Genomic DNA, 14,732 nt, shown 5'->3' with positions numbered 1-14,732 from the left:
CTCTCCATAGTTATATATGCAGCACCTAGTCCGGTGCTAAGCACATTGTAGGTGCTAAAAAATGTGCTGAGCCTCAAATGAGCTGAGATCAGATTGATTTTATATTAAACTGTTGAAAAGAAATCAGGCTTATTATTTAAATAGAGGGAAAAAACAAATAAGGACTTTTGAAAAGGAAAAGTTAACAGCTAGTTTTGTGTTATTTTGTTCTAGTCTTTGTTCAACCCTTACAATACTAATTCAAGGGATTACTATTCTAGCTTTAGAAGTGTGCCTACCGAACCCAAGAGCAATGAGAATCCAGTTAAGGACTATGTACTGGGTCAAGCCCTGTCCTTCATGGCAAAGATTGCTTATCAAGCCCTGAGCAACCAGCATTGATGTCACAGAGCTCCCCTCCCCCACTCCATGCCCCACCCCCTGAGAACAGGCACTCCAGAGGTGGCTGTGTAACGGGGTAGACACGTGCACTGGGTGCTATCTGGCTAGGGCTAGGCAGAAAGCTAAAGCAGAAGCAGAGACTTCCGTTTTCCGGAGTGGAGCTTATTCACATATTGCCTCTCTTGACTATGTGCATTCTGAGTGCAGATGACTTTCAAAGCTTAATTCTCCTTGGAAGTACCAGGCACTCAGAGGAAGTTTCGAGGTCACATGCCTTCAACTATTAATGTATGGTTTTGGAAAATATTTCATCAGAACTCCTTAAAGATTAGAACGAGGGTCAACAAACTATAGCTTGCTGGCTAAATGTGGCCAGCTGTCTCTTTTTGTAAATAAGGTTTTATTGAAACACATTCATTTACATATTTGTCTTTGACTGCTTTTGCCCTGCAACTGAAGCGTATATGGCCTCGAAGGCCTAAATTATTTACTATTTGAGTATTTATAGGAAAAGTTTCCCAACTCCTGAATTAGAGCATATAAATGAGACTCCCTTTTATTTTAACAGTGAAACTGATACCATTGTAGTTAACTAGTAATTAATAACAGGAAAAGAGAAAACGGAAGGCCAGATCTTATAGGTATGTCATTCGCCAAGAAGCTATACCTTTACATTCCCCAGGGGTTCAACAAAGGGAAGACAGACACATGCCCAGTAAAGGGGACTAACAAAGGTGCTTGCTGTCAGTCACACCTGAGGACAGAAATGATTGGCCAGAAATAATTCTGAGGCCAGAATGCAAGCCTGAAGATGTTTGGAATATTTAATTCCCTGAACAAAGGAATTTACACTCTTGTGCTTTGAGGACTTTTGGGACTCTTATTACTTGGTGAACGCTCTTCTGCACTTGTACACAATGGACTACTGGGCTACAACTAGCCTGATGCTGTACTGGACCTGGCTCCAGCATGGAAAGGAAACTCTGGACACTAGCTTTGATTTTAGCTTTACTGAAACCCCAGCTATATTGTTTCTATGACTGGACAAAGGGAAATGAGACTTTGAAAACACAGGGATGTAATCCCACGTTAAAACAAAAAAATCCCTCATTCTACCATGTGAGTCACAGAAAATACTTTTCCTCAAGATAACATAAAAACTCCACCTCCAGCACCCAGCGGGGATAAGGACCTCCCACTTCATCTGATAACAAAATATCAATTATTAATCAATGTGAATTTACAAAATAGCACTCAATGCAAACAGAATCCTACCAAGTTTTGCTTACATAAAATTCTATCAGCCTCCTGTTAGTCTTCTCTCTCAAAAAAAAATGCTTGCCTGCATATTCCACTCTGGTCATTCTACTTACAGTTTGTCATCACTATTAAACTATTGACAACTTGTTTATATCTCCCACCCTGCTGCTCCCAGCATAGTGTATGCCATTGCCATAGTTGTATGCTGTGATATTTTAAAAATGCTTCTGTTTTTAAGACTCCACAGGAATCACCACTGCTCCCTCAGGAAAGTTGTTTTGGAATTGTTCACATTCTTTACCATTTACATCTTTTTTTAGAATTGTACACAATCTTGAAATGTTTCAGTCACCAGAGACTTTGGGGAAAATTTTTAAAAATACTAATATTAAACATTCATTTAAATGATATGTACACAGAGAAGAAAAAATCCTTAATAAGGTACAATTTACAAACAAATTTTTCTTAAAAATGATATATAAAATTCTAAAGTAAATCGAAAAATACAACAGAAACAAATAATACTTTACATTCTTGGGCTCAAAAGAAATGGATATTTTGTGACAATGATGGCAAACTTGGAAAGCCTAAGGAAATGTTTCTCTGTAGTAAACATTTGAGTATTAATAATTTTCTCTCAATTCATAGGAATGCATGAAGCATTTTATCAGATGCTTATTTTACCAGGCATAGATTTTTTTTCTCTGTAATTGTGAAAAACACATTGTTAAATAGGCAATAGAATAGAGATAATAAACAATGTTTCCTTGCAGAAATTATGAGCCAAGAAATTTTATCTTTTCTTCCTTCCTTGTCTAGAACAATGCCTGGCATATAGCAGACACTCAGTAAAGGAATGAATGAATGAATGAATGAATGAATGAAAATTACGTTCAAGTCACATCCTATGTAATAACAGCCTAATATGCAAATTGACCGAATGGTGGAACAATTGGTAGAACAACCAGTCACTATGATGCCCACTGACCATCAGGGGACAGATGCTCAATGAAGGAGCTGCCCCCAGCCTGCAAGCTCCAGGCCAGCCAAGGCGGGTGCCAGCGGGGGCTCCTCGATCACCCCGCCAGTCACTCCGCAGGAGGAGGCGACTGGAGGCGGGGGTGGAGGTGGGGAGGGCCGGCCAGTGAGCGGGTGGTGGCAAGGGGTGGGGTCGGTGAACGGGCGGCGCCAGGCCAGCCAAGGCTGATGTCAGCGGAGGCCCCTGATTGCCCTGCTGGTCGCCCCACAGATTGGCCCTGATCGCCGGTCAGGCCAAACCCTACCTGTGCATGACTTTTGTGCACCAGGCCTCTAGTTCTACATAAACAGGTTTAAAAAATACATCTCTTTTTCTGGAATTATCATTCTTGAATAAATTTATCACTTTATATTTCTGGTTTTTGCTGAGTATAGAATCACTTAAAATCAAATTATAGTAGTCTCCCCTTATCTTAGGTTTTGCTTTCTGTGGTTTCAGTTACTGCCATCAGTTGTGTTCTGAAAATATGAAATGGAAAATTCCAGAAATAAACAATTCATAAGTTTTAAATATGTGCCACTCTGAGCAGCATTCTCACACCATTCCTCTGTCCCACCCCAGATGTGATTCATGCCTTTGTCCAGAATATCTATGCTGTTTCCACTCCCCACCCATTAGTCATTTAGTAGCTCTACTGTCATGGTATCACAGTGCTTGTGTTCACGTAACCCCTATTATACTTAATGCCTAAAAGTGCAAGAGTACTGATCTGGTAATTCAGATATAACAAAAGAGAAGCCATAAAATGCTTCCTTTAAGTGAAAAGAGGAGTACAATAAGATATTTTGAGAGCAAGACCACATTCACATAACTTTTATTGCAGTATATTATTATAATTGCTCTATTTTATTATTAGTTAATATTGTTACTCTCTTACTGTGATTAATCTCTTACTGTGACTAAGCTATAAATTAAAGTTTATCATAGTTATGCACGTATAGGGAAACATAGTATATAGATAAGTGGTTTGGTACCATTCCCTATTTCAGGCATCCAACGGAGGCCAGGGATACTTTGAATGTATCCTCCTTGGAGGGGGGAAACTACTGTATGGCCTAGAGAAAATTTGGACAATGTGCAAGAAAAAACTGCCCAGCCCTCGCCAGTTTGGCTCTGTGGATAGAGTATCAGCCCACAGACTAAAGGGTCGCAGGTCCGATTCTAGTCAAGAGCACATACCTCAGTTGCAGGCTCAGTCCCCGGCCCCTGTAGGAGCATGTGCGGGAGGCAACCAATCGGTGTGTCTCTCTCACATTGATGTTTCTCTCTCTGTCTCACCCCTGCCCTTCCACTCTCTCTAAAAATCAGTGGAAAAAATACCCTTGGGTGAAGACTAACAAACAAAGAAACAAACAGCAACAAAAAAACTTGCCCAACCTTATTCAAACTCTTGTGTATGGCTCCACTGGGAAGCAGTTATGGAAGCAGTGTATTTGTTTTTAATAATTGCTTCACTACTTAGAAGCCAAGATAAGCTGGTTTTTAAAAATTTAATGATGCCAATAAAGATAGATAAGTAGATTCATGTAACAGAATAGAGTCCAGAAATATATGGTCAAGTCACGTATGTGGTCAGTTTATTTTTGACAAAGATGCCAAGGCAATTCAATGGAGAGAGGAAAATCTTTTTAAAAAATGATGGTGAAACAACTGGATACATGTAAGGGAAAAATTAATATCAACTCTCTACTTTGACCACACACAAATATTGACTCAACATGGATCCTAGAACTAAATATATAAGCTATATAAAATATATAAATAAATATATAAACTACAAAGCTTCTAGAAGAAAGCATAGGAGAATATCTTTATGACCTTAATATTTGTAAAGATTTCTTAGGCAAACTATGAAAATCACTAAACTTAAAAGAAAAAGAATTAAAAATTTTCCTTCATATTAATTAGAAACTTATGCTCTTTAAAAAAACACCACTAAGAATTAAAAGGCAGGATTTATATCAAGCATATATATATATATATATATATGCGCGGCCTGGTGCACAAAATTCATGCGGGGGGGGGGGTCCCCTCAGCCCAGCCTGTACCCTCTCCAATCCAGGATCCCTCTCACAATCCAGGACCACTGGCTCCTAACTGCTCACCTGCCTGCCTGACTGATCACACCTAACTGCTCCCCCTGATGGCCTGGTCACCCCCAACTGCCCCCGCTGCCAGCCTGGCCACCCCCAGCTGCCCCCCTTTCTGCTGGCCTGGCTGCCCCTAACTCCCCCCCCAACTGGCCTGGTCACCTGCAACTGCCCACCCCATAAGCCTGTTCGCCCCTCACTGCCCCCCCTGCTGGCCTGGTCACCCCCAACTGACCCCCGCCGGCCTGGTCACCCCTAACTCCCCCCCCCCCGCCAGCCTGGTCACCCTTCACTGCCCCCCTCTGCCGGCCTGGTCACCCCTAACTGCCCCTCCACCAGCCTGGTTGCCCCACGCAACCTGCTGTTCAGTCGTTTAGTTGCCCCTCACTAACCCCCCTGCTGGCCTGGTTGCCCCACACAGCCTGTTCGGTCGTCGTCCTGGTTGTGATGGTTATATATATATATATATATATATATATATATATATAGTCATATATCAAGCAACCTAGTTTATTTTTAATGGGCAAAAGCTCTGAATAGATTACTCACAATAGAAAGTGTATGAATAGTCAATAAACTCATGAATTAAAACTCAATATCATTAGTTGTTAGTCATTAGAAAAATGCAAATTAAAACCACAGATATACCACTATACATACACTAGAATGGCTAAAATTAAAAAGATTGCTAATCCCAAGTATTAGTGAGGATGTGGAAAAACTGGGACTCCCTTACATGCCTGGTGGGAGTATGAAATATTACAACCACTCTGGAGAAATGCTTGTCAGTTTCTCAAAAGTTAAATCTACACCTGCCTGATAACATAGGTATTCTATCCCTAAAAAATTAAGTGAGAAAAGTGAAAATATAAGTTCACAAAAAGACACATATAAATGTTTATATTAGCTTTTACTCTTAGTGGAAAACTGAAAACAACATAAGTATACATCAACAGGTAAAGGAATAAACAAGTGATGACATATTCATGCAATAGAATATTACTCCACAATAAAAATGAACAAACTACTGATACACACAAGGACATGGACCCTTCTCAAAAATATTATGCTGAATTAAAGAAATCAGATACAAAAGAGTATATACTGAATTATTTCACATATGAAACCAATAAAACAAGCAGAGCTAAAAAGGTGAATCACAGAAAGATCCATGATTGCTTGTTGGTAGATGAGTGAGTGAGGAATGGACTACACAGGTTATTGGACATGTTCTTATACTGATATTATTGGTGGTTACATAAATGTAATCATTTGTCAAAACTCATCAAATTGTGTACTTAAAATGGATGCATTTTATTATATGTGAATTATACATCAGTAAAGATGATATAAAAAAAGAGAAAATATAAATAGTCTAAAATGTGAACAGAAACTTAATAAAAGAGACAGACAAATCTCCAATGGCTCATGTAAAAATGCTCAACTTCATTAGTCACCAGGGAAATACAAACGAAACTACAGTGACATATAATTTCATACCTATTATAAAGTCAAACATACACCTGCCTTGTCATCCATCAATTTTAATCCAAGGTCTAAATCCAAGATAAATGAAAACATATGTCCACCAAAATATTTCTGCAAGAATATTTATAGCAACTTTACTTATAGGAGACCCAAACTGGAAATAAACCAAATACCAATCAATAGAATAGATAAACAAATGTGGGAAAATCCTGTAATGTGATAATACTCATCTCTAAAAAGAATTGAACTAGTGATGTACACAGCAACATGGAAAATTATAAACAAAGAGGGGTTGGAGAATATATACTGTATTATGCTATTTACATAAAGTTCATGAACAGCCAAATTATCCAAATTATTCTCTAGTGATAGAAATAGGAACAGTGGTTGCTATGGAGGGAAGATTGACTGGAAGGGATGTGATGAAACTTTCTGGGTAATAGAAATGTCTTACATCTTGATTAAAGTGGTAGGTTACACAGTGTATATATTTATCAAACTCATTGATTTTAGGAACTTGAATTTAAGTTCCTAAGATCAGTTCAATTTCAAACCATGTAAATTTTATTTCAATTAATTAAAAAAATCCACCATGTCAATTGAGTATCTATAGATTTTATCACCCTTTTCTTTCAACAATAATTTGGCTAATAAACATATAGTCTTGGATTAATATTCAAAACATATTTTATCTACTTTTCTTTGAAAAAATATTTTAAAAATCATCCCTTCAAAAGAAATTTGATTCTTTTAGCTAGTAGAACATTTAATCCATATTGCCAGGCATCATGCAATGAAATAAAATATTTGCTATTTTGTTTGGTAGTACTTGAAGATTTTTTTTTTACAATATACTGGTGAGAAAGAAGTGGGAAAGATCAAGATTATCTAAAATAAGTATCCCTTATTAGTTCAAAGGTAAGATTTGAGCCTGACTAGACAATAGAGAAAGAGCATACCTTCTGAGAGCCTCGCCTTGTAACATTTGTTCTTTGTCTTTCTGTTTTGGCTGTTATGGTGGGCTGCTGGTGGAAAGAGGAGCAAAATAGCTGAGAGCTCCCGGGTTCACATGCCCTCTTGCAGGAGTCCCTGTAGTATTCGAGGCTGCAGGAACAGGAACCCTAGCCTTTGTCGCCTGGATGTATCCTGGCAACCTGTCAACAAAAGGGACAGGACTGAGTTCTCTAGTAACAGATTGGAAAAATCCAAAACAAGAGGTGAAGAAACTCAGAAATAGAGAGCAAAATGGCCTCAGCTTCCTATGAAGTGGACTCCATGAACTTTACCAATGGAATGAGCATCGAACAAAGAGAGTCTGGTGAATTGAAGTCACAAGGATTGTTTTGGCGTGGAAACAACTTTTTTCTTTTCTAAGGAAGAAAAAGAAGCAAAAAATACTAAATGTCTTATTGATCTTTTCTAGAGTCTTCAGAAAAGATCATCTATTTAGGGGAGCTGGGCCTCTTCTAAAAGAGGGAGATGGGTATTCTCCATGACTCCCAATGGATGTCTGTGCTTTGGTCTAAAGTGTAAGAAAATGAAAGATGTAGAAGCTATGGTTAGTTTATTTTCTAATGTGCCCTAAGAGAGCAAACATTTTTTAAAAATAAGGTCAACTTTTTAAAATGTATCTGAAATAATTTTTTGAACCTCATATTTAAAAAGACTCTGAGACATTACGCTAATTGTGGTGAATGAAATACTCTGGAAGCATTAAAGCTCATAAAGTAAAAAACAGTCTATTTCCATGGCAAAAAGTCCACAATACTGTATATTTCTAAAAAGAGAAGCTACAAAACAGAATAAACAGTATGATATCATTAAATTCTCTCTCTCTCTCTCTTTCTCTCTCTCTCTGTGCGCGTGCACGTGTGTGCTCAAGTCTATGTATGTGATCTTAACTCAAAGAACATTCACCAAAATGTTAACAGTAGTAATTGATGGATGATGATATTAAAACATCTTATTGAATGTTTCTTAGAGTTAGGAATTGGGGCGGGGAAGAACCCTAATCTTGAGGATTCCAAAACTGTTCCTCATCCTCAGATAAATGAATTGGGATACAGGTGATTCACAGGACTGTTAGCTGTTGAAGTGATTTCAGACCACACTCTAAAGTCCCTGCTGGATAATGAAGTTCCACAGCTTAACACTCTATACTGCTCAAACTATGGATAGATACATCCTCTACAGAGCTTTACAGATACCTCAATTATACTATCACATAAAATAGTTCCAGTTTGAATCCCTCTTCTGAAACCTTTCATAATATGCCATATATAAATGCTGAGGTATGTCTACAATGACCTAATTGCTGCTGTAAGAGTGACTATCTGTTGAGAGGGGGCAAGAAAACTTAGTTTTATATTTGGCTTTTTACCAACTTGTGGGTCCCTGGCAATATATTTCTTACTTTATACAGTATGCTTTCTCAGCCCGATTGTGAGCTAAAAGAGATACTTCTCTAAACAAATTGCCTAATAAATAAACACTATCCCAAATGCACACACAGTATCCAGGCCAGCGGCTGGCTATTTGGGTCAGATGGCAGAACAGATAGGAACTGCTGGCCTAGAAGAGGACAACCCCGGGAAAACATGGAGAGGGCAGGTATTTCCAGGCTAAAATAGGTCAAAGAGTTCTTCATCTGGACTGCTCTGGGATGCCTGGGAAACAGCCCCTGTAGCAGTGGGCACGTGTGCTGGCTGGGTAGTAAAGGTGTCTTTGCAGGCTGGTGGGGTTGCAGGCTGCCAGCTGCCTTCCTCCAGTCACAGGAGCTGCTTCTGAAACTGGCTGCAGGGGAGCCTTTGTTTTCTCTGTAATTTTGGGCTCATTTGAAATTCATGGGTTTGTAGTTTCATCTTAAATTGAACACCCTGCTGTTGAAATTTATTTCATCCTGGCAAAACAGGCCTTCCTGGGTGCCTGCCCCTCTCTGTCTCTAACTGGTCTCTCTCTCTCTCCTCTCTCTCTCTCTCTCTCTCTCTCTCTCTCTCTCTCCACCTCCCTCCCTTTTTCTCTGCCTTTTAATAGGACCAACACTTTTAAGTGGCTTATTTTTTTTTTTAAATGAAATTCCAAAGGCATCTTGGACATTAAATAGCTCTTACAACACAACCTTTTGATGATTTAAGTGTAAATGAAGCAGAAACATATGGATTTCATTTCCCATAAATCACACACAGTCCCTAAAAAAAAAAAAATCAAGGGAGAATGTGCTCAGCACGATGTATTCTGTTTGGTTGAACCCAAAACATCTGAAAAATACTTGGAGGCTGATGAATCCAAAATATTTACCCACCCCTATTTATAACATGGCTGGGGAGAGCCCTTGATTCTTGGTGACAGCCAAACTGCTCACATCTGCCCAGTGGTCAACCAGCAACCAGCAAGAGCTTCAAGATAACTGTGTTCCTTCTTCTGTTCCCACTCCAGACACTTCACTCAACCTCAGATCAAAGACGCTGAAGCCCTTACTTACACAGAGCTGGTCTGGTGTGGCATTGCTTGGGCTTCTCTCATCTAAAACAACTGCGAGTTGTTTCATGCTATTTGATGTCCGGTCATGTTTGTGTCACTGTGGGATGACGCCAGCCTCACCAATAATCCAGATCTGACCCCTTGTGACAACAGCCCCACCACAAGGAATTCTGGCTCATTTCCCCTTCGTAAAACCACAGCTGTTGTGCCTGCACACCCCCTGACTTTTTCATTAAAGGAATAAATCATGGTTTTTATGTAGCAGAAAAGAATGCTGCTCCCTGCCAGTATCACTGACGGTCCTGCTGTCTGTCTCTTCATTGATGCAAAGCCCAACTCTTACTCTGAAAACTACTGATAAGTTTATTTAAACTGGGCAGGGACTATGTGTGCAAGAATTTTTCTTTCTTCTTATTTTTTTTTTTTTTTAACAGCAGCAGCAGCAGCAGGAACTCAAACAGGATGTTTGTGAAGTTTGGGAAAATAGGTCCACTGGGCGTCTTGTTCCCTTCTACCCAGTTGTTTACTTGGCCTTAACACTTAGCTCAGACACAGAGAGTGCCAGCCACCTGACATCCCTTATCTCAAATCCTTGATCAACCCTACAAGGAGAAGCCTCAGTACCCTTATTTTATGGATGATAAAATTAGGAGTGGAGGTTTTCAATGACTTGCCCCAATTGCAAAGTTAAATCTGGGTTTGAAATGTATGCCTTTCTGGTGCCCAGTGACTCCCCTTCCACTGCCTCCAGTGACCCCTTGTTGTCAGACTGCCACATAGAACAGTCTGACCTCAAAGGAGACTCAATTGTTAAGATATGCCTTTTGTCACAAGAAAAGTCAGACACAGACTGAGTTTAATATACTACATTGAACATTGCAAAATGTGTCCTGTGGAAGATTAGAAATAAAAGGGGAAGATAAACTTTAAATACAGACTTTTAAAACGCAAAAAAAAGTACATTTGATGTATCAGAGTCCTGACCAACACATCTTAAATCCCTGAGGACTTTTTTCAGGGGCATGTTTCTTAGCCTTTTTTTCATTATTGCTTCCCTTTTCAAATATATATATATATATATATATATATATATATATATATATATATATGAAGGCTAATATGCAAATCAACCAAATGGCAGAAAGACCAGTCGCTGTGATGCGCACTGACCACCAGGGGGCAGATGCTCAGTGCAGGAGCTGCCCCCTGGTGGTCAGTAGGCTCCCACAGGGGGAGCGCTGCTCAGCCAGAAGCCAGGCTCACAGCTGGTGAGCACAGCAGCGGTGGCTGGAGCCTCTCGCACCTCCATGGCAGCGCTAAGGATGTCCGACTGCCAGCTTAGGGAGTGGGCCTAAGCTGTCAGTCAGACATCCCCCAAGGGCTCCTGGACTGCGAGAGGACACAGGCCGGGCTGAGGGTCGCCCCCCACGTGAGTGCACAAATTTCGTGCACCAGGCCTCTAAAATATATATATATATATATATATATATATATATATATATATATATATCTTTTCTAATCTCCCTTAACCATGAACTTTTAATAACACAGATATATCTTATATTAGCTTATGTATTATGGCCCTTTGGTGGGCCACAAACCAATGTATTATCTAAACTTATGTCACCTCCAAAGCCAGTTTTTACTGCCTCTGTGGGAATGCAAGCCTAACAGATATACATCCAAAGAGCTGACAATGTTGGCCTCAGATAATCTTATGGTTAAGCTGACATACATAAAAAATGACCAAGAGGCCACAGAAACCATTCCTAAATTGTCAAAACAAAAAAGCACAGCATTAGTTTAAGAAGGGCAATAAGTGTATCATATTTTCTATGCACTCGAGTGGTTTTTATCATAAAAATGGAACTTTTGGAGCTGAAGTATACTTTAAAATAGCCTCTAGTCCAGCCAACTGTCTTCAAACAAAAAGATAGTACTGGCCTTTTTAAAAGTGATGAGGCATCTAAGCAGAGGACATTGTTATTTGTTTATGTGCCACAGATTTAAACTCAAACTCCAAAAAAATTTTTTTCAAAACACTCTCTTGCTTTATCTTTGGTATAAATGCAAACATTGCAAGAGCAGATAGAAGGATTCCTTTCTTTTGCTCCCCCTTCCTATGGACAGGGGATATTTCTTCAGTGTTCTATCTTACACTCTATGGATAAAAAAACATTTTGTCTATACTGTGCTATAAAACCTCCTGTTCCAAGGGCCTGAGATTTTAAGTATCTGTTGAGTCTAGATGACGCATCACACGTTCTGGCTTGCCAAACTGTCCATGCACAGCTCTCCACTCTGCTGTCCCACTTCTTGTTCAACACCCACTAAACTAAAGCAAGCACAGTACTTGTACGTAGTAGGTGCTCAGTAAATATTTGCCTACTAAGCTGGGTACATACTTTGTTAAAAGTGATAGTAATAGTGACCAGCCTGGTTGAAGATAACTAAAACTTAGAAGATGTGAAGGCCAGATTAATACTTAAAGTTTTCTACTAAATGTAATATAGATATTTTGAAATAATTCTGCCTTTCCGTTTAGAGAACTGGCAGAAGTCCAATGCCTTGTGGCATGTGAACAATAAATGTTTAATAAATACTTGGTCACTAGTTTATTACCCACAGGTTTCCAAAGCTGGTTTAAATTAAGTGGTTCATGACTGATAATAGTTTAATATTTACCTTTTCATGTGCATTTTATGAAAAGCATTTCAACTCTTAATTGAAAACAGTAAGTTATAAGGAATTCCCTCTTAGTCTCATTTTTTCCGTAAGTCTCACAGGGAGGGATGTTTCTTCTCTGGTATTTTGTTTCTCAGTTCGTCCCTCCTCCCTGGCACCTTTAATTGCTGCTATGCTACTGGCTTCTCCCCCTCAATCCTCATTCAGTCTCAGGTGTCCTGTCTTAAAAACTTAATCTGCATTTGCTCTGGGCACCCACCCTCTTCTTGGCAAAGAGTGGTCTGTCACTGCCTCCATCCCCCTCACAGCTTCCCTCGTTTGTTCAAGCCTCTCTAGCCTATCATCTGGATTCTATTCTTTTCTCTCACTTGAAGGATCTTCTAAGAACATCATTAGTGTCATTTCAATCAACTCATACAAGAGTTTTTCCCGTTTCCATTACCCACAATAATTTTGATGGATTTTATACTGTCAACCTCACACCTACTAGAAATCCTCTCCTCTCTTAAATACCCATTGAACAGAAAGTACAAATTCTTCACACTGACTTTAAGACCTGATGAACAGAGAAATATAATCTATCCAAGAAGTAAAGCATTCATACCCACAGTCCCAGCCTGCAGTTCCTTGTGTAGAGGCTGTTGGTCACCACCCTGAGGGAGTAGGGAGAGAGATGGCCCTGGTTAGCAAGCAGCCCTGTATTCTGAGACCTAGAAAGGAAGAAGAGAGGTTACTCTAGTCTTGTGCCAGGCAATCTGCTATTGAGTTCTCTCTTTGCTATTGTAGGATGAAGTTTTCTGTCTCTCCTCCCTCCCTGATTTCCTACAAGTTTTCGCTGAGATCAAAACATGGCTAGAGAAGTAACTTGTGAAAGCTTTACCAAGGCATTGGTCAATATCAGCAAGACCAAGTTTGTTTGCCTTGTAGAGGCCATCCCTGAACTCTGCAGAAGCCTCGGGCTGATTTTTGTGGATGCTATTTCCCCGTCGTCCCAGGGAGCTGTGAAATGAAGCTAGACGGAGTACACATGGTAAGGGAAACCAGCAGAAGGCACGATTTTCCAGACACCCACCCTAGTCTGACTCTGTTTGAACCAAAATGAAACTTGATAGGAAAATCGCCCTCTGAATCAGTAATTCTCAACCAAAGATGATTGCTCCCTGTCTAGAGTTATTTCTGGTTGTCACATATGAGGTGGAGGGAATGTTACTGTCATCTAGAGGGTGGGAATAGAGGCCTGGAATGCTGCTGAACTTCCTACAATGCACAACCCAGCCCTGCACAGCAAAGAATTATCTTGTTGAAATGTCAATAGTGCCAAGGCTGAGTCTGATGCTCTGGATTCTCCATGTCCAGATGAGAAGGCCTTTTTAGAATAGGCTGTGTCCACTGGCTCTTTCCAGACTCATGATGCATAACTAAGGGGTGGCATTACAAATGAAGCAGCAGGCCCAGAGTCTAAATAGCTTAGTCATCCTTCTGTAGCCAATAAGGGAGGACACCTTTGAAATGTGAACGCAGGCCCTGCCTGCCTGACTTCAGAGCTTACGTTCTTTTCCACATCACCTGCCCTGAGCAGTGAGGCGGCAGACACTCAGTTGTATGTGACTAAGGCTGAAATCACTCTGGTAATGCAAAAGACAGAGAAAGTGTAAGGACAGAGAATTAAACCATCTTCCCCTGTGAAGGCTGTAATGGAATTAGAATGGGTGGGAATAAAGCTAGGAGCTGTCTGAAGTGTGGGCCAGTACATACTCTGGGTATGAGGACAGAGCCCAGTTACGAGAAAATACTAAGACAAGGTCAGCTCAGCTGCTCAAGGGCAGCCACACCAAAGTTTGCTCCTAGATAAAGCAAAGACAGGCAGAGACTCCTGTGAAGTGATAATCCCAGTCAGGCGAGCACGGTCTTGTTTGTGCCTTGTTTGTTATAGTCCCTGGGCCTTTAGCCACCCTGCTCTCCTGTCACCCACAGGAACTTCCACCCCAAGCAACTTTCCCCTTCCCACCTTATGTCCCTAATGTTCTTTCTCAGAATAGCTACTCAATACACAGCCATTGAATTTTGAACTTTTTGACTAGGAAGATACTGACTTTGGTTCCTATTGTTATTATTCACAATACATTATGTCTCTATCAGACTCAGAATGAAAAATGTTGTTTTCTATAATTTTGGAGTTCCTACTTTAAAAACTATTAGCTATGCCCTGGTTGGTGTGGCTCAATGATTAGAGCATCGGCCAGGGAGGGAGAGAGAGCTATTTCTGAAGTCTATATTCTATTCCACTTCATTTTAGAAAAGAGGCGTCT

At 40.1% G+C, this 14,732-nt stretch overlaps 1 protein-coding gene across 3 annotated transcripts in view; it reads right to left on the bottom strand.

Annotated features, from left to right (window-relative positions):
* LOC139008839 (zinc finger protein 474-like) overlaps positions 1-7,348 on the bottom strand; it is an 89,068-nt gene extending 81,720 nt beyond the window's left edge. For all 3 annotated transcript variants that reach the window (XM_070412526.1, XM_070412525.1, XM_070412524.1), the window contains exon 1: positions 7,218-7,348. The gene's annotated coding sequence lies outside the window, so the exon portion shown is untranslated. The remainder of the gene's footprint in view (positions 1-7,217) is intronic.
* Positions 7,349-14,732: the final 7,384 nt, after the last annotated feature.

This window comes from Myotis yumanensis, unplaced genomic scaffold, assembly GCF_028538775.1.
Source record: "Myotis yumanensis isolate MYYU_CA2020_CCGP unplaced genomic scaffold, mMyoYum1.0.hap1 SCAF_4, whole genome shotgun sequence".
Classification (NCBI taxonomy): domain Eukaryota; kingdom Metazoa; phylum Chordata; class Mammalia; order Chiroptera; family Vespertilionidae; genus Myotis; species Myotis yumanensis.
Note: the sequence above shows the minus strand (reverse complement) of the source record. Positions and strands in the feature narration are given on the sequence as shown.